Source organism: Schistocerca americana, chromosome 11, assembly GCF_021461395.2.
Source record: "Schistocerca americana isolate TAMUIC-IGC-003095 chromosome 11, iqSchAmer2.1, whole genome shotgun sequence".
Lineage (NCBI taxonomy): Eukaryota > Metazoa > Arthropoda > Insecta > Orthoptera > Acrididae > Schistocerca > Schistocerca americana.
The window spans coordinates 44,618,350-44,634,604 of NC_060129.1; the positions used below are offsets into that span (position 1 = coordinate 44,618,350).

The following is a 16,255-nucleotide window of genomic DNA, read 5'->3' on the forward strand; positions in this document are numbered from 1 at the left end:
TTCACTCAGTATTTTCCTTTGACATGGCCTTTTGGGAAATACAACTAAGGTGGAAAAAGTATTCTAGAGAAGTGTGCAGTGAGAATGTTATGTAAAGTCAATAACAAAACACATTGCAGAAGTCTCTTCAGTGCTGTGGAATTCTTACGCTTAGTTGCCAGTTTGGTCATTCCACCAGAAGTGAAAACAAACTCACCAAAAAATTAAAATGGTTGAGCATTGTAGGTGAGTGCATGGCAGTAGAGTTCAAAGTTGCATACACAGTATAAAATGTAGTCCCTGCATGGGAAAACAGTAATTGTTTTGTAAATGTGGATCAAAAAATGGAAGGAAACTTTTGAAAAACAGTTTGAGAAGGCAAGTTTCCTAAGATATGTTGTGGTTAATTTTTTTCTTTTTTTAGTATATCTATTCCCAATATGGTACATAAAATTTAATTGTTGTGGTATAATGCACACATACCTGTTAATACAATCAAAAAATGTTAGTTTTATTGTCCTATTCCATCACCGGAAAACATAAAAGTTTATCTTATTAAAAATACCATAATAAGCATATATTCAGTACAAGGATGTGTTATAAGTAAGAAATACCAAGATAAATAATGTCACATGCAAATAATTAGTAATTTAAAAATTTAATGTGTAATTTCATTTTTTATAGCTTGTCCCATTCCAGCACAGCTAGTTTGAAGACACTCAGAAAAACATTAATTATTCTCTGCTTTTAATTGACTTCAAGTTACTATTTTAATAAACTTAAAAACAGTGCTATGCTGTAAGTTTCAATGGAATTTTTCTTTCATGATGTCGTTTAAGAACTGCCATGTATACTAGATCTTTAACTCCAGAGGAAAGCCAACTCTTGACGTAAATTCGTATCAGGGGCTAGCACATATGGCCACAAAGCACTGGAACTTCAAGATGGTGGAAAAAAAACTACCTGTATAAGGGAGTAAAGAAAGATGTTGATAACATCAATTAAATCAAATGGTCAGAGCTATCAAAACAGAATTTTGAAGCAACCCAGCAGAAGGAAATCGACAAATTTTTACTGAAGTTAGATGGAACAGATAAAAATGATAAATTGGGTGCTAATGTTATCCTGGGTGTCTTGCTTGCAGTATGCAAACAGGAGCAGCTAAGGAGGTTGTTCCCCTGTACAGACACGCTGCAGACCTAGCCAGCTTTCTTCTTCTCAGCACATTTGCTCTTTTGTCCCACATGGTTGCTCCTTGAATCTGTTAATATCCTTGTTTCCACTGCCGTTAGCTTTTGTTTTTCTTTTTTGTTTCTGCTCTGATTTCTGCTGCATGTGTTGTAAAAGGATGTATCGTTGTTTCATATACAGGGTTATTATAATTAAAGTTAAACTTTCAAAACGCTGTAGAAATAACACCGCTGGTTAGAATGATGTCAAATTGCAACAGAATATTATCGGAGAAGGAGGAAAACGTATGGCAGAAAAAAAATAGTGTGAAAATTGATCAATAGATGGTGCTACATGCATCAGAATACATAAATGAAAACACCTGTCACGACCCATGAAGTTGATATAAATACACCAGGTACACGGGTTTTCCTCCTTTCGCATCCATGACGTTCGCCATGACTGTCTCAATGCAGGATCGTGCTCCGCTTGTAAAGCTGTATTACAAGAATGATGACTGTGCACACGTCGCTCTGCAGAAGTTCCGGATACTGAAGGGTTTGAAAAAAGGTGTTGGTCCGCTGACTGTTGTGGGTCTGGAGAAAATGATTTGGAAATTCGAAAAGACGGGCTCTTTTGGTGTGCATTCTGGTAGAGGGAAACAGTGAATTGACTCGATGTCAGTGGAAGCAGTGGCCACAGCAGGAGGAGACGAGTGGTGGTGTGCAAACGTGTAGTGCGTGGAGAATTGCCCGAACACTGAGCACGGTGTGTAAAATCCTACGAAACATCCTTCTTTGCTATCCATTCAAAATTACCCATTTGCACGAGTTGCTTCGTGTTGACCTGCCAGCAAGAGAAACTTTTGCTTTGGAATTTCTTGCTCGCATAGAAGTGGACAGTGATTGGCCGTGGAAGATTTTGTGGACATACGAAGCCCGCTTCCATCTGACAGGATATGTCAATACACAGAACTGTCAATATGGGCAACAGAAAATAGCCAGTACCACTTCATCCTGAAAAGGTCACTTTGTGGTGTGGGTTTATGGCATCATTTATCGTAGGGCCATATTTTTTCGAAGACAGGTGCTTCTGGTCCTGTTACCTGTACCATCATTGGTAAGTGCTACGAGTGTCTTTTGCGCAAGCACGTTGCTCCAGCTCTCCAACAGCGTAGATGTGTGGATGCGATCATTTTTATGAAAGATGGCGGACAACTCCACACATTGAGTGCACTATCCGAAAATTACCTCGAACAATTAAACAGAGAACCGACTCGTGGAGATAACATATTGGACCTACTGATAACAAACAGACCCGAACTTTTCGAATCTGTATGTACAGAACAGGGAATCAGTGATCATAAGGCCGTTGCAGCATCCCTGAATATGGAAGTTAATAGGAATATAAAAAAAGGGAGGAAGGTTTATCTGTTTAGCAAGAGTAATAGAAGGCAGATTTCAGACTACCTAACAGATCAAAACGAAAATTTCTGTTCCGACACTGACAATGTTGAGTGTTTATGGAAAAAGTTCAAGGCAATCGTAAAATGCGTTTTAGACAGGTACGTGCCGAGTAAAACTGTGAGGGACGGGAAAAACCCACCGTGGTACAACAACAAAGTTAGGAAACTACTGCGAAAGCAAAGAGAGCTCCACACCAAGTTTAAACGCAGCCAAAACCTCTCAGACAAACAGAAGCTAAACGATGTCAAAGTTAGCGTAAGGAGGGCTATGCGTGAAGCGTTCATTGAATTCGAAAGTAAAATTCTATGTACCGACTTGACAGAAAATCCTAGGAAGTTCTGGTCTTACGTTAAATCAGTAAGTGGCTCGAAACAGAATATCCAGACACTACGGGATGATGATGGCATTGAAACAGAGGATGACACGCGTAAAGCTGAAATACTAAACACCTTTTTCCAAAGCTGTTTCACAGAGGAAGACCGCACTGCAGTTCCTTCTCTAAATCCTCGCACAAACGAAAAAATGGCTGACATCGAAATAAGTGTCCAAGGAATATAAAAGCAACTGGAATCACTCAATAGAGGAAAGTCCACTGGACCTGACGGGATACCAATTCGATTCTACACAGAGTACGCGAAAGAACTTGCCCCCCTTCTAACAGCCGTGTACCGCAAGTCTCTAGAGGAACGGAGGGTTCCAAATGATTGGAAAAGAGCACAGATAGTCCCAGTCTTCAAGAAGGGTCGTCGAGCAGATGCGCAAAACTATAGACCTATATCTCTTACGTCGATCTCTTGTAGAATTTTAGAACATGTTTTTTGCTCGCGTATCATGTCATATCTGGAAACCCAGAATCTACTATGTAGCAATCAACATGGATTCTGGAAACAGCGATCGTGTGAGACCCAACTCGCCTTATTTGTTCATGAGACCCAGAAAATATTAGATACAGGCTCCCAGGTAGATGCTATTTTTCTTGACTTCCGGAAGGCGTTCGATACAGTTCCGCACTGTCCCCTGATAAGCAAAGTAAGAGCCTACGGAATATCAGACCAGCTGTGTGGCTGGATTGAGGAGTTTTTGGCAAACAGAACACAGCATGTTGTTATCAATGGAGAGACGTCTACAGACGTTAAAGTAACCTCTGGCGTGCCACAGGGGAGTGTTATGGGACCATTGCTTTTCACAATATATATAAATGACTTAGTAGATAGTGTCGGAAGTTCCATGCGGCTTTTCGCGGATGATGCTGTAGTATACAGAGAAGTTGCTGCATTAGAAAATTGTAGCGAAATACAGGAAGATCTGCAGCGGATAGGCACTTGGTGCAGGGAGTGGCAACTGACCCTTAACATAGACAAATGTAATGTATTGCGAATACATAGAAAGAAGGATCCTTTATTGTATGATTGTATGATAGCGGAACAAACACTGGTAGCAGTTACTTCTGTAAAATATCTGGGAGTATGCGTACGGAACGATTTGAAGTGGAATGATCATATAAAACTAATTGTTGGTAAGGCGGGTACCAGGTTGAGATTCATTGGGAGAGTGCTTAGAAAATGTAGTCCATCAACAAAGGAGGTGGCTTACAAAACACTCGTTCGACCTATACTTGAGTATTGCTCATCAGTGTGGGATCCGTACCAGGTCGGGTTGACGGAGGAGATAGAGAAGATCCAAAGAAGAGCGGCGCGTTTCGTCACTGGGTTATTTGGTAACCGTGATAGCGTTACGGAGATGTTTAATAAACTCAAGTGGCAGACTCTGCAAGAGAGGCGGTCTGCATCGCGGTGTAGCTTGCTCGCCAGGTTTCGAGAGGGTGCGTTTCTGGATGAGGTATCGAATATATTGCTTCCCCCTACTTATACTTCCCGTGGAGATCACGAATGTAAAATTAGAGAGATTAGAGCGCGCATGGAGGCTTTCAGACAGTCGTTCTTCCCGCGAACCATACGCGACTGGAACAGGAAAGGGAGGTAATGACAGTGGCACGTAAAGTGCCCTCCGCCACACACCGTTGGGTGGCTTGCGGAGTATCAATGTAGATGTAGATGTAGATGTAGATTGAGAATACAGTTAAGCAGCTGCTGAAGCACCATTTTGGAAGTGCTAGAACTATCAACTGCCATTTCCCTACAGTCTGGCTGTCCCAATCACCTGATCTTAATCCGTGTGATCTCTGGCTGTAGGGCTATCTGAAAGATGTTGTGTTCAGCGTTCTGATAGCAAACTTAGCTGCATTGAAGGCACAGGGAAATTAATAATCTGATTTGATTTTGATTGATGCTTTTTATGCGGTTTTTGGCGTCATGACAATTAAAAGCCAATGAGACAGATGCTTTTTATGTGTTTTTTTCCCCAGGACAATTAAAAACCGATGTGATTGATGCTTTTTATGCGGTTTTTGGCATCGGGACGATTAAAAACCGATGTGAGTGATTCTTTTTGTGTGGTTTTTGCCTCAGGACAACTAAAAATGGATTTTCCCATCCAATGTGATATGACCTTGCCATGGTGTGTGGGCTTACGTAACTAACAGTATCACACCTGTACACCCATGCACACTCAGTAGTACAGTTTATTTAACATCAGATGTACACCTTAGGTATTGTTGTATGATTCATTTGTCATCTGTATTCGACCACTGTTAAATTATGATGCTTACAGCCCCATCTATTTCTACATTTTGTAACTATTTATTTTTCTACTGCCGTATGTTTTCCTGCTTCTCCGATAACATTCCGTTGCAATTTGATGTCATTCTGACAAGTAGTATTTATTCTATAGTGGTTTGAAAGTTTAATTGTACTTTAATTGTAATCACCCTGTATTTTTATTTTCCCCTCAGTTGCTATAAATTTGTTTCTCCATACAGTATTTTGCAGGCATCTGGCAACCATTACTACCTTTGTCACTTGATTTTTCACTTCCATGGTTAAGTCTCTACAGCTGGTGATAACTGTCCCTAGATAATTAAAGCTCATCACTTGTTCAATTTACACACCAGCTACTTTTAATTTGCATTGTACAAGTGCTTTTAATATTATCATACTCTGATTTTTTTAGAAGCGATTTCAATGTTACATTACTTCCCTATTTTATTAGATTAGATTAGAGTCAGTTTTCGTTCCATAGACCCAAAAATGAAATTATTCTCATGGGTGTGGAACAAGTCAGAAAATGTAAAATAAAAAAATGTAAAACGTTTGAGTATAATACTCATTACCCTTATCATTTGTCAGAAGGTTGTCAAAATAGGTGAATACATTATAGTAACATGGAACTGGTAATATTTAAAGAATTAATACACAGTCAAAGTGAAATGTAGTTCTGCACTTTTAATAAATTTATCACACACAAAATACCTAATCTTTAAAAGTTGTGACCAAGTGCTGTCAAAACTGGAATGTAACAGATGTTTTTATCGAAGCTGGTCTAACAGTCCCTGTTAAGAGTCATCTACAGAGTGGGAGGAGTTGCCTACCAAAAAGTCTTTAAGGCTCTGTTTAGACCAAGTTTTTAATGGTTACTGGCAAATTATTGAAAATCAGTGTTCCTAAATATTGGACCCCGTTTTGGGCCAAGATTTTACGTCTTTGTGTAGATTGTTCTTGTTCCTGGTATTGATACTGTGTATTGAGCTATTGGTTGGAAATAGATATATATTGCTTGCAATAAATTTCATTGAGGAATAAATACACTGAGATGCAGTGGTTAGAATACAAAGTTCCTTGAACAGGTTTCTACATGATGTTCTTGAATTTACGCCATAAATGAGTCTTATTACATGGTTTTGCACACTAAAAACTTTTGCTTGGTTTGTTGAGTTACCCCAAAAATATGGTCCTATATGACCACATGAAATGAAAGTAAGCAAAGTATCCAAGTTTTTTCATATTTATATCTCCTATCTCTGACATCATTCTCACTGCAAATACTGACTCATTTAGGTGCTTCAGCAATTCTGTGGTATGCCCTTCCCAACTGAATGTATTATCGAGTTGTAATTCCGTAAATATAACACTGTCAACCTCTTCTATCTGCATGTCTTCATATGCTATACACATGCTAGAAGGAAATCGCTTACAGGTTCTGAACGGGATATAGTGGGTCGTTTCAAAGTTTAATGACACTGAATTAGCTTTAAACCATTTATGAATATCAGTGAAAATTTGATTAGCAGCCATTTCGAAATCTGCACTCGACTTGCTATTGCAATGTTCGTGTCATCTGCAAACAAAACAGACATAGCATCTAGCAAAGTAACTGACTAGAGGTCATTAATGTACATAAGAAAAAGCAATGGACCCAAGATGGAACCTTGAGGAACACCACAAGTAATTATTTCCCAGTCAGATGAAGACTGATTGCTTACTGCATAGGTATTTTGCAAGACACGCTTTGTTTACAGTTAGATAACACCATAATATTCTAATTTTCTTAAGAGAATGCTGTGATTCACACAAAGGCTTTTGACAGATCACAGAAAATGACAGTAGCCTCTACTTTGCTATCCAATGAATTAAGTACATCCTCACTGTACGTGTAAATAGTTGTCTCTATATTAGAACCGTTAAGAAACCCATACTGTGACTTAGACAAATATCATTTGCAGTCAGATGCTTGAGACACTTGAACACAAACTTTTCAAATATTTTTGAAAAAGCTGGCAAAAGTGTAATTGGTCGATAGTTTGAAGGTATTTCTTTGTACCCCTTCTTGTAAAGAGGCTTAACTTCAACATATTTTAGTCAGTCTGGAAATGATCCTTTGATAAGAGATTGATTACACAAGTAACTTAAGATAGAACTTAACTCGCAGGAGCGCTCTTTGATTAACTTTGCTGATACATTATCATAACAAAAAAAAAAAATGTTCAAATGTGTGTGAAAAGCCTATGGGACTTAACTGCTAAGGACAAACACACACACCAGTGACCATGGGAGGACTCGAACCTCCGCCAGGACCAGCCGCACAGTCCATATCATAACCATTAGAATACTTTGATTTTAAGGATTTTATGATGGACGTTACTTCTTTGGGAGTGAGAACCTGATAACCCTAAGCTCTCAGAAACAGAAAAAAAGTACTTGTTTAGGAGATTTGCAACACTATATGCACTTGTTACCAATGCCTAATTTATTTTTGGAGGTATCTTTTTCCTCTTCCTTTTTTGGCCCACCTGTCTCTGTCCTCACTATATCCCAGATAGTTTTTTTGTTGTTGCCTGATGTAATTATCTTTTTCTCATAATAAAGCTGCTTAGATTTCTGGATTACTTGCTGCAATATTTTGCAGTATTTTTTGTGATGCATTACAGTGCTAACATCAGAGCTGTTTGTTGATAGTAGATACAGTCTCCTTTTTGTACCACATGATATCTTTATATTCCTTGTGTAAAGCATGATTTATTTTTAAACTTCTGTTTCATTTGAATTACCTTTTGCAGAAAACAGTTTTCAAAAGAGGAAGTAACTTTGTTAGTGAATTGGAAGTACTATAAACATCTATCCAGTTCATGTGTTTGAACAATCTCCTAAAATTCTCAATTTTTGACTGATTTATTATCCTCCTGCACTAAGATTTAATAGAATTTTTTTCATCTCGAGTTTCAACATTTAACACAAGGTGGTGTATGTCATGATCAGAGAGCTCATTTACGTTTGGTTTTGTGATATGACTTTATTCCCTAGATTTGGCTACAATGATATTATCAATAGCAGTCTCAGAGCATTTAGATACCCTAGTTGCAAAGTTCACGGTAGGAATCCAATTGAATGACACTATTATTGATTAAATAATTGTTCACTGACAGAGATTTTCAATAAAGCCACATTAAAATCACTAGCAACCACTATTTCTTTGCTTTTTGCTGTGAGATGGAACAACAGAGCTTCCAGATTTTTTAATGACGAGGTTAAAGTTTGCTGAAGATGCCCTGTATATACATACTACTGTAAAGGACTCGCTATGAAATACTACTGCTGTCATACAAGCTTCTAAGTGCCGCTCTGAGCAAAATTTATTAATATCAATATTCTTGCATCAAAACAGTGTCTAACAAATGTGGCAACTCCTCTTTTTTCCCATATTTTCACTGCAGAAGTAAGAAGCTACCTTGAATCCTGTAACATTTAACATATCTATTAAATTGGTGAAGTAATGTTTGTAAATTATCTCCGTTATTTGCTATCAGTACAGGATCATCAATGTGACATATATTATTTAACACTTTATTTCCATTTTATAGCCCAGTATCTTCCTTACGTCATCAAAGGTGTGGTCCGTTATTAAATTGAACTGGAGTAATGAGTCATCTTGCCTAATCCCTTTATGTAGTATAATTTCATCTGTGATTCCTTCGTGTGTTTTAATTCTTGTTTTATTACATATATATATATATCTTCCCTGATTTTTCACTAAATTCATGGCTTTTGACAAGTCAACAAAGCACAGGTAGGCTGGGTTATTAAACTCTTTGATTTTCTCCACAGTCTGCCTTAAAGTGAAAATAGCATCTGTTGTCCTCCTGTTTTTCCCGAATCCCTGCTGTTTTACTATTTCTATATGATGCTGCATTCTGTCGAACTACTGATGTTAACAGTTTTAAGGTGGTATTGAGCAATGTAATTCTCTGGTAATTATGGAATACTTGGTCATCTCATTTCCATTCTGTTGGTATCCTGCCTTCCCTTGTGATACTATTAAAAAGGACGAAGTTGTTGATGTAATTCCTGTCCCCTGTATTTAATTAAATAATTGTATGGGCCGCCTGGCCATGGAGATTTTCTATTTTTAAGTCTTTTTACTGCAGTGCATATTTCCTTATTTAGTTGTCATCTTCCGTGCTTTGTTGACTAGTTCCAATTTCCACCTTTGCTACGTCCTTATACTGTAATTTAAAATAATTTTCCCACTGAATTTTAATTAGATTGTGCATCTGAATGTGTTCATTAATATCCCCTTTTTGCCTTTGGAGCATCAGCCATACTTAAGTTTGTGATCCGTGCAGGTCTCATTCCAAAGCTTTCCTATATCACTTCCAATAATCCTGCGAGTTTCCAGTGTCATTAAGGGTGGGAGCCTTGCCGACAACAAGTTAGCTGTGCGAGAATTTATGATCTTACCGACAGGTGCGAGAAGTTTTACAGAGACCTTGAAAATTGGTAATGAAGTGTATCACAACCTGAAGAGTGTCATCAAGATCCGTTTTGGTCTTGGTGCTATAGCTGCAGAAGATGAAGGAGATTTTGCATCTAATGTTCTGAACACCAAGGCTGTCCTTACTCTTGTTTCAGAAACTGTTGCAGGAGCAAGCTATAGTGGTCTTTGGAGATTGGAGTGGATGTTGTAGCATCAGAATTTTAACCCTAACTCTGATAAAAGCATAGGAAAACTTGGATCATTATATTGAATTTATCAAGGAATACCGAATGCTATCTACTGAGGACCCATTTGATCAAGATCACTTTTAAGCACGGACCCATTTCACATCACAAGTGAAGCTCGGAGATGATCTAACAGTTACTAACACCTCCACATCTTCTGTTGGCACAGAACGTCATCTCTCGTCTGCCACGTGTGGAATGTTTACTGCGGAATTGTCGGCCGTCCACGGGCTCTCTGTTTTATTAAAGATTCTTCCCTTACCCGAGTTTTGTTATGTATGGACTCGATGAGGGGGCTTTTATGTATGGACTCAACGAGTGGGCTTCAGGCTATCGCTCACCATTTTTTCTGCCACCCCGCGGTCTGTGCCATCCACAGCCTTATTGCTCATCTTGGTGATGCTGCTTGTTTGGTCGACTTCCTTTAGGTTTCTGGCCACTTAGGTATCCCAGGCAGTGAACTTTCTGGGAGGCAGTTTTACAGCTTTACATCAAATCCCTTTTTGCTCAATTGTGGGCCTCCTCTCGGGAGCCTGCCCCCCCCCCCCCCCCCCACATCTAATAAAATTTGCATCATCGAAGAGACTCCTGCTGTGTGGCGTTCTTACCTCTGCATCTCCTGGCAGTAATCTACCATCCTTTGCCGTCTTTGTATTGCCCGTAGTAGGTTGACCCGTGGTTTTTTACTCTGCAGTGAGCTGCGCCCCCCCCCCCTCCCCCCTGCCTTTTTGTACTTGTGGGGGCTCTACTCACAGTGATCCACATTTTGCTGGATTGTCCCTGCCTTTTGGCCCTTCACACTAAATATGTCCCTCCACCTTCCTCGTGTGGTTATGTCGGTTCTCGGTTTTCTTCACGAAAGTTGTTCATACTCTCTGGTATAAGTCTTCGAATCTTCCTCTGGAATTAGTCCCTCAGTTAGCATAGGCGTTGGTTTGGAAGCCTCGACCTTGCATCCTCACCGGCCACATTCTCCCTGCCTTTTCTATACATTTTTGTCTGGTCTGTTCTGCTGTTTTATTTCTCCTTTTCTCGTGTCTTCTTCCCCGGTGTTGTCCCATTTCTATTGTGATAATGGATTGGAATGGTGTGTGGGTGTCGGGACAGGTAGGTGGCAGTGCCGTTGCCCCACAGCACGTAGTGCTTCTGGGGCACCCCTGCTCTCTCTGTTTCCACCCACCTCCCTCTTGTTCTTTCCTCTTCCTGCTGCCCTGACATCCCTTTTCCCTCTTTGTTTGCATGTTGACTGGATTGTGCTGTTTGTGTTGTACATCCCTTGCTTCCTGCCGTCCTAGATCGTGGGACTGATGACCCCACTGTTTGGTCCCTTCCCCCAAACCGACCGACCAACAATTGCTAACCCCAAATGTGTTGACCAGAAATGAAGGCTCGCAACAGTCCGTTACTGAAACTAAACCAGTTTTGTGTTATAACAAAAAGCATACAAGCACGCCTGGTGGAGACCGACGGTTTGGCGCACAGCGCTGCCTCTTAGATCTGGGGAGACAAAAGTCATATTTGTAACTGATCTTGTTGTGGATCTCTGAACAGGACAGATTAAAACAGATACTCCGTGCCCTTCAGAGTGATTGGCCAAATAGAATCACTTTCTGTAGACTGAAGAACAACTTGGATCTGCTGCAAAGAATGCGGGCAAGAATTTTCACAATCCTTTCTAAATGTTTCATTGTGTCTGTTGGAGCAATTTGATGCCTGGAATTTAAGGAAATGTACTGCCCCATTAATCAAATCACTAAAATGGCAGATGTTAGCGATAATTGTATTGGAAACTGTTCACTGAACAAGGTATGTTTAGAGTGAGAATTATCATACCTGTTGGGGAATGTAAAATATTTCTGTTGTGATATTTCCAAACTCACATATTTGAATGCTTTGTTGCACTGTGGTCTTCATTCCTGAACAACTAAGTTTATGTTGTAAAGTCAGTGAAGTAATAAACTGTCAGGATTTTCACCTATTAATGTGTATGAGGAATTGATAAACATTTATTATTTGTTGTGGCAATATTTATAGCATCCAATATTCCTTTATACACTCTCTTCTGACAATAAAAATAGATCATTTTAAATTTTTTATGTCTTAAGTAATGACTGATATTTATTAAGTTACGAGTTTTCTTCACATTTCTTCAATTCACAATTGGCCTAGTGTGCTTAAAGTGATTACATTATATATAATATTATCCTAATACATCAAGGTATTAAGTTCATGGGAAAGGCAGAGTTGATGGGGTTGGTTGTGAGCTTTAATTTTATTTATTTATTTGTCCTTAGACCATTCAGAACAACAGTATTGGACATGTCAGAAATATACATAAATAAAACAAACAAAGTAGGGTAGGATTAGGCGAGGATAGGGCACAGTGTCGGCTCTGGACTAATAAATGAAACCGTACCAGCATTAACATTAGCAACTAGGGGATACCGTGGAAAACCCAAGTCAGGATGGCCAGACGGGTAATAGACCCCACACCTCCTGAATGTGAGTGTAGTGCACTAAGACTGGCGTAGCCACCTCATTAGGTACACGATTGGAAGTGAAATCACAAATACAAAGGCAACATTGTCATGTTCTTGATAGTTAGAGAAGAATAACCTATTTTTTCCTTTTGCTGAAAATCAATGCAACTCAAACAAATGGTATGGCATGTGATTTTTGATGGAAAGTATCAGGTTACAAATGCAGTTTCCTTTATGAGACTGCCAAAAACAGAGAGAAAAGCAACTGTAGTGATGTGTTGTCTCAGGGATCAAGATGGACAGCATGTCTTGATGCATCTATTCATGATATTCATGCAATATCTGACACATTGTACACATCTCCTTATACAATTATTTAGAAACAACATTATGTCATCAAAAATGCTTTTGAATTTAACTGTGTTCGAGGGAAAACAGCAACAATGATTCCTGAGCACATGCTAAGTAATGAAGTCAGTAGTCAAACAAGTGATGAAAAGAAAAATATTCATGTGGGTTCCTTCATTGTTGACAAATTTTGGACATAAAAGTTCATTAACCTTTTACATTCTAACAGTTGTCAAAAATGCACAAGAAGTGACCTCTTGAGGAAAAGCAGTGTAGACAATTGGAATAACTGGACTTAATGATACCAGATGTCAGCTTCATTCCATAATGATGTAGCATGTGGTGCCATGCGTGCACAAACGGAAACTGAGTTGGAAGGCAACTGACGGGTTGCGAGTTGGTGAAGCCAACAAATGCGAATATGAAATCTTCAGTACGGCATATACTTATCTGTAACACAGCCTGACATCTACCTCAGGTTGAAAGGCTATTTCGGTTGCGAGTTAGCAAACCTGTGTCAGACACTTCAGTTATTTTAACAAATTTACCTTGAAAGTGATATACTTAAAATTCTCAGTATGCCTGAGATTGATCATCAACAAAGATTTTTCATTCCCTGTTTTTGACATCAATGACATTTCATAAGCTGGCATATTTTTGTTAAAGTGTAAAATTTGTTTATTTGTTCATGTTTGTTTTCAAAAGAAAACATGCTAAAATGAAATTTTTCTACCAGTCCCATTAGTTCATTTGAAAGAATAGTTTTATTATTAAAATAACAGATGGAAATTTAAAAAAATCAGATTGAACTGTTCACAGTCCCTTTCATGCATGAACAGTTTCAGAATCCAGTTGGGTATAATTTGTATGCTATGTAACAACAGATGTATTTTATATCCTGTCTGAGTCCCATTCTGTCACACATCTATTTTTACTTGTTTACTCAATACTAAAGGACATTTCTATAATTTCATTACACTAAAATTACATTTAAGCCCATAAAATTTTGTGGTTATGGAAAGTATTCCTGTTTCAGTGCAAATTTAATTTTGGAATATGAAACATGTTAATCGTCATGCTACCCTGTCACATGGAATGGCACAATACATTTACTCCCTAATGTTAATTATGGTTAATAATGAATGAATTTAGAGTGAATTGCAAAACACAAGACTAGAAGGTCCGCAGCTCGTGGTCTACTGGCTAGCGTCGCTGCCTCTGGATCACTGGGCTGCGCAGTTTGAGGCGCCACGTCACGGACTGTGCAGCCACTCCCGCCGGATGTTCAAGTCCTCCCTCGGGCACGAGTGTGTGTGTTGTCCTTAGCGTAAGTTAGATTAAGTTAGTTAATGCAGTGTGTAAGTCTAGGAACCGATGGCCTCAGCAGTTTGGTCCCTTAAGAATTCACACACACACACACACACGCACACAGATCTGGATCACGGGGTTCGAGTTTCAATTCCCGTCCGGGTTGGGGATTTTCTCTGCCTGGGGACTGGTTGTTTGTGTTGTCCTCATCATTTCATCATAATCATTCGTGACAGTGGGTAGGTTGGATTATTAAAGAATTGGACTGTCTAAAATTTGGGACTTGGCACATGTGCTGATGACCACACAGTTAAGCGCCTCACAAACCAAACATCATCATCATCATCATCATCATCATCGTCGTCATCGTCATCAAACAAAACTAAAGGTGAAAATATTTCCATACAGGTTATGCATTCCTGTCTTGGATTCAGAATGAAATACTATATTCTGGTGCAAATATCTATGACAGATTGGCAGCTGAAAGATGATGGGAAATTGAAAATCACCAAGTATTCAAAACTAAAGTAAGATAGTGCTTTAGTGGCCACTCCTCCTATCATTCCGTAGAATATTCAGACTGGGAATGTAAAGCATATGTTAATATTAAAAATAAGCTTTTAATTTTTCCAGTATGCAGATGCCTGGTAGTGATCTCTGCAATCTATAAAATTACACAAATTCTCAGTATGAAGTAGTAGATAAAACAGCAGCTGAGTAGTACAGAATCTCATTAAAAGTACCTGGACACCTAGTAGTGGACGTTACTGTGAGGTGTGTCCACCCTTCGCTTTTATGTTGGCTCGACACTGCCGGGGATATTTTCACCGAGGTGTCTGAATGTCTGTGCAAGAATGGCTGTCCATTCTTCCTCACGAGCTGAAACCAGAGAAGGTAGTGGTGTCGGACAGTGAGGTCCGGAGTGAAGTTGACGTTGTAACTCGTCCCAGAGGTCTTCCATTTCGTTCGTGCTGGCAGCCTGGGAAGGTCAGTCCATTTCAGGAATGTGATTGTCTACAAATCATCGCTCACAGATGCCGCTTTAAGATTTGGTGCACTTCGTGCCGATACAAACGACCGAAATATCTGAACTGTTCCTCTGCTGTACACAGTATGAGATGATGTAAACTGGGTTCGTATCTTTCCACGTTTACGTGTTGTATGTGTGGCTCGACCATTGTGCTCCATTCTTTGTAGCTCCGTACGTGCTGTCATTATCGTACCTGCACTGCTCGTAGCTCTTTGAAACTCACCAGTGAATCCTACTGATTTGACGTAACTTTGTACAACTACTCTCCACAATGTTCGGCAGCCCCCATTGACGGTACGTGATGCCTACCCAGACGTGCCAACTCTCCTGATTTAAGCGGGAGACTCCCGATTTTTCCTTCTTCCTCCCGATCTCCCGACCGTGACGACCGATCTCCTGATTTTCAGAGCAGTTTCAATACTTTCCTTACTATTTGAAAATCCTGCGCCTTTGATATATTGGTGGATGACAAGGTACGGCTGCTACTCGTCTATATTAACTCGGTAGATCGGTGCGGTGGCTGTCGGGAGCGGCAGTAGGCGTAGCTCGCGCTTCGTATCTACGAGGAAGTGAGGAACTTATCGTTGGCAGCGTTCGGAGATGAATGAATATCTTTCAACTAGTGCCAATTTCCTTCGCTTCTGGTAGCACCGGCACAATCGTAAAGTTATCGTGGACGAGGAGTAGTCGATAGTTGTTCCGAGCAAAGTGATTAACATTGTTGTGTCTACAAGGCAGTGTTGCCAACTTACGGGGTTTCCCCCTAAATTTAGGGGGAATTGAGCTGCCTAGGGGGAAATTAGAGAGATAATGTTTCAGGGGGGAAAAATATTTAGGGTTACTACCCTCCCCTCCCCACCCCTCCGCACTCGACAATTTCATTCTCGACTCCCTTTTACCCCCTCCCCTCCCCCCCCTCCCCCCCCCCCCTCCCACTCGCTTACCCGACGGTGTGACAAATTATTTAGGGGAATTTGAAGTGCAATATAGGGGGAAACGGTGCACCAGGGTTGGCACCATTGCTACAAGACCATTGTCTAGAACGTAGGACCATTGTGTTCTCGGATCTGCTGCACAATTTGT

The 16,255-nt window shown here is 39.8% G+C and overlaps 1 protein-coding gene across 2 annotated transcripts in view; it reads left to right on the forward strand.

The window, feature by feature from the left end:
• The window catches only part of LOC124553740 (methylenetetrahydrofolate reductase), a 108,900-nt gene that overhangs the window by 1,966 nt on the left and 90,679 nt on the right, over positions 1–16,255 (forward strand). The window lies entirely within an intron of this gene.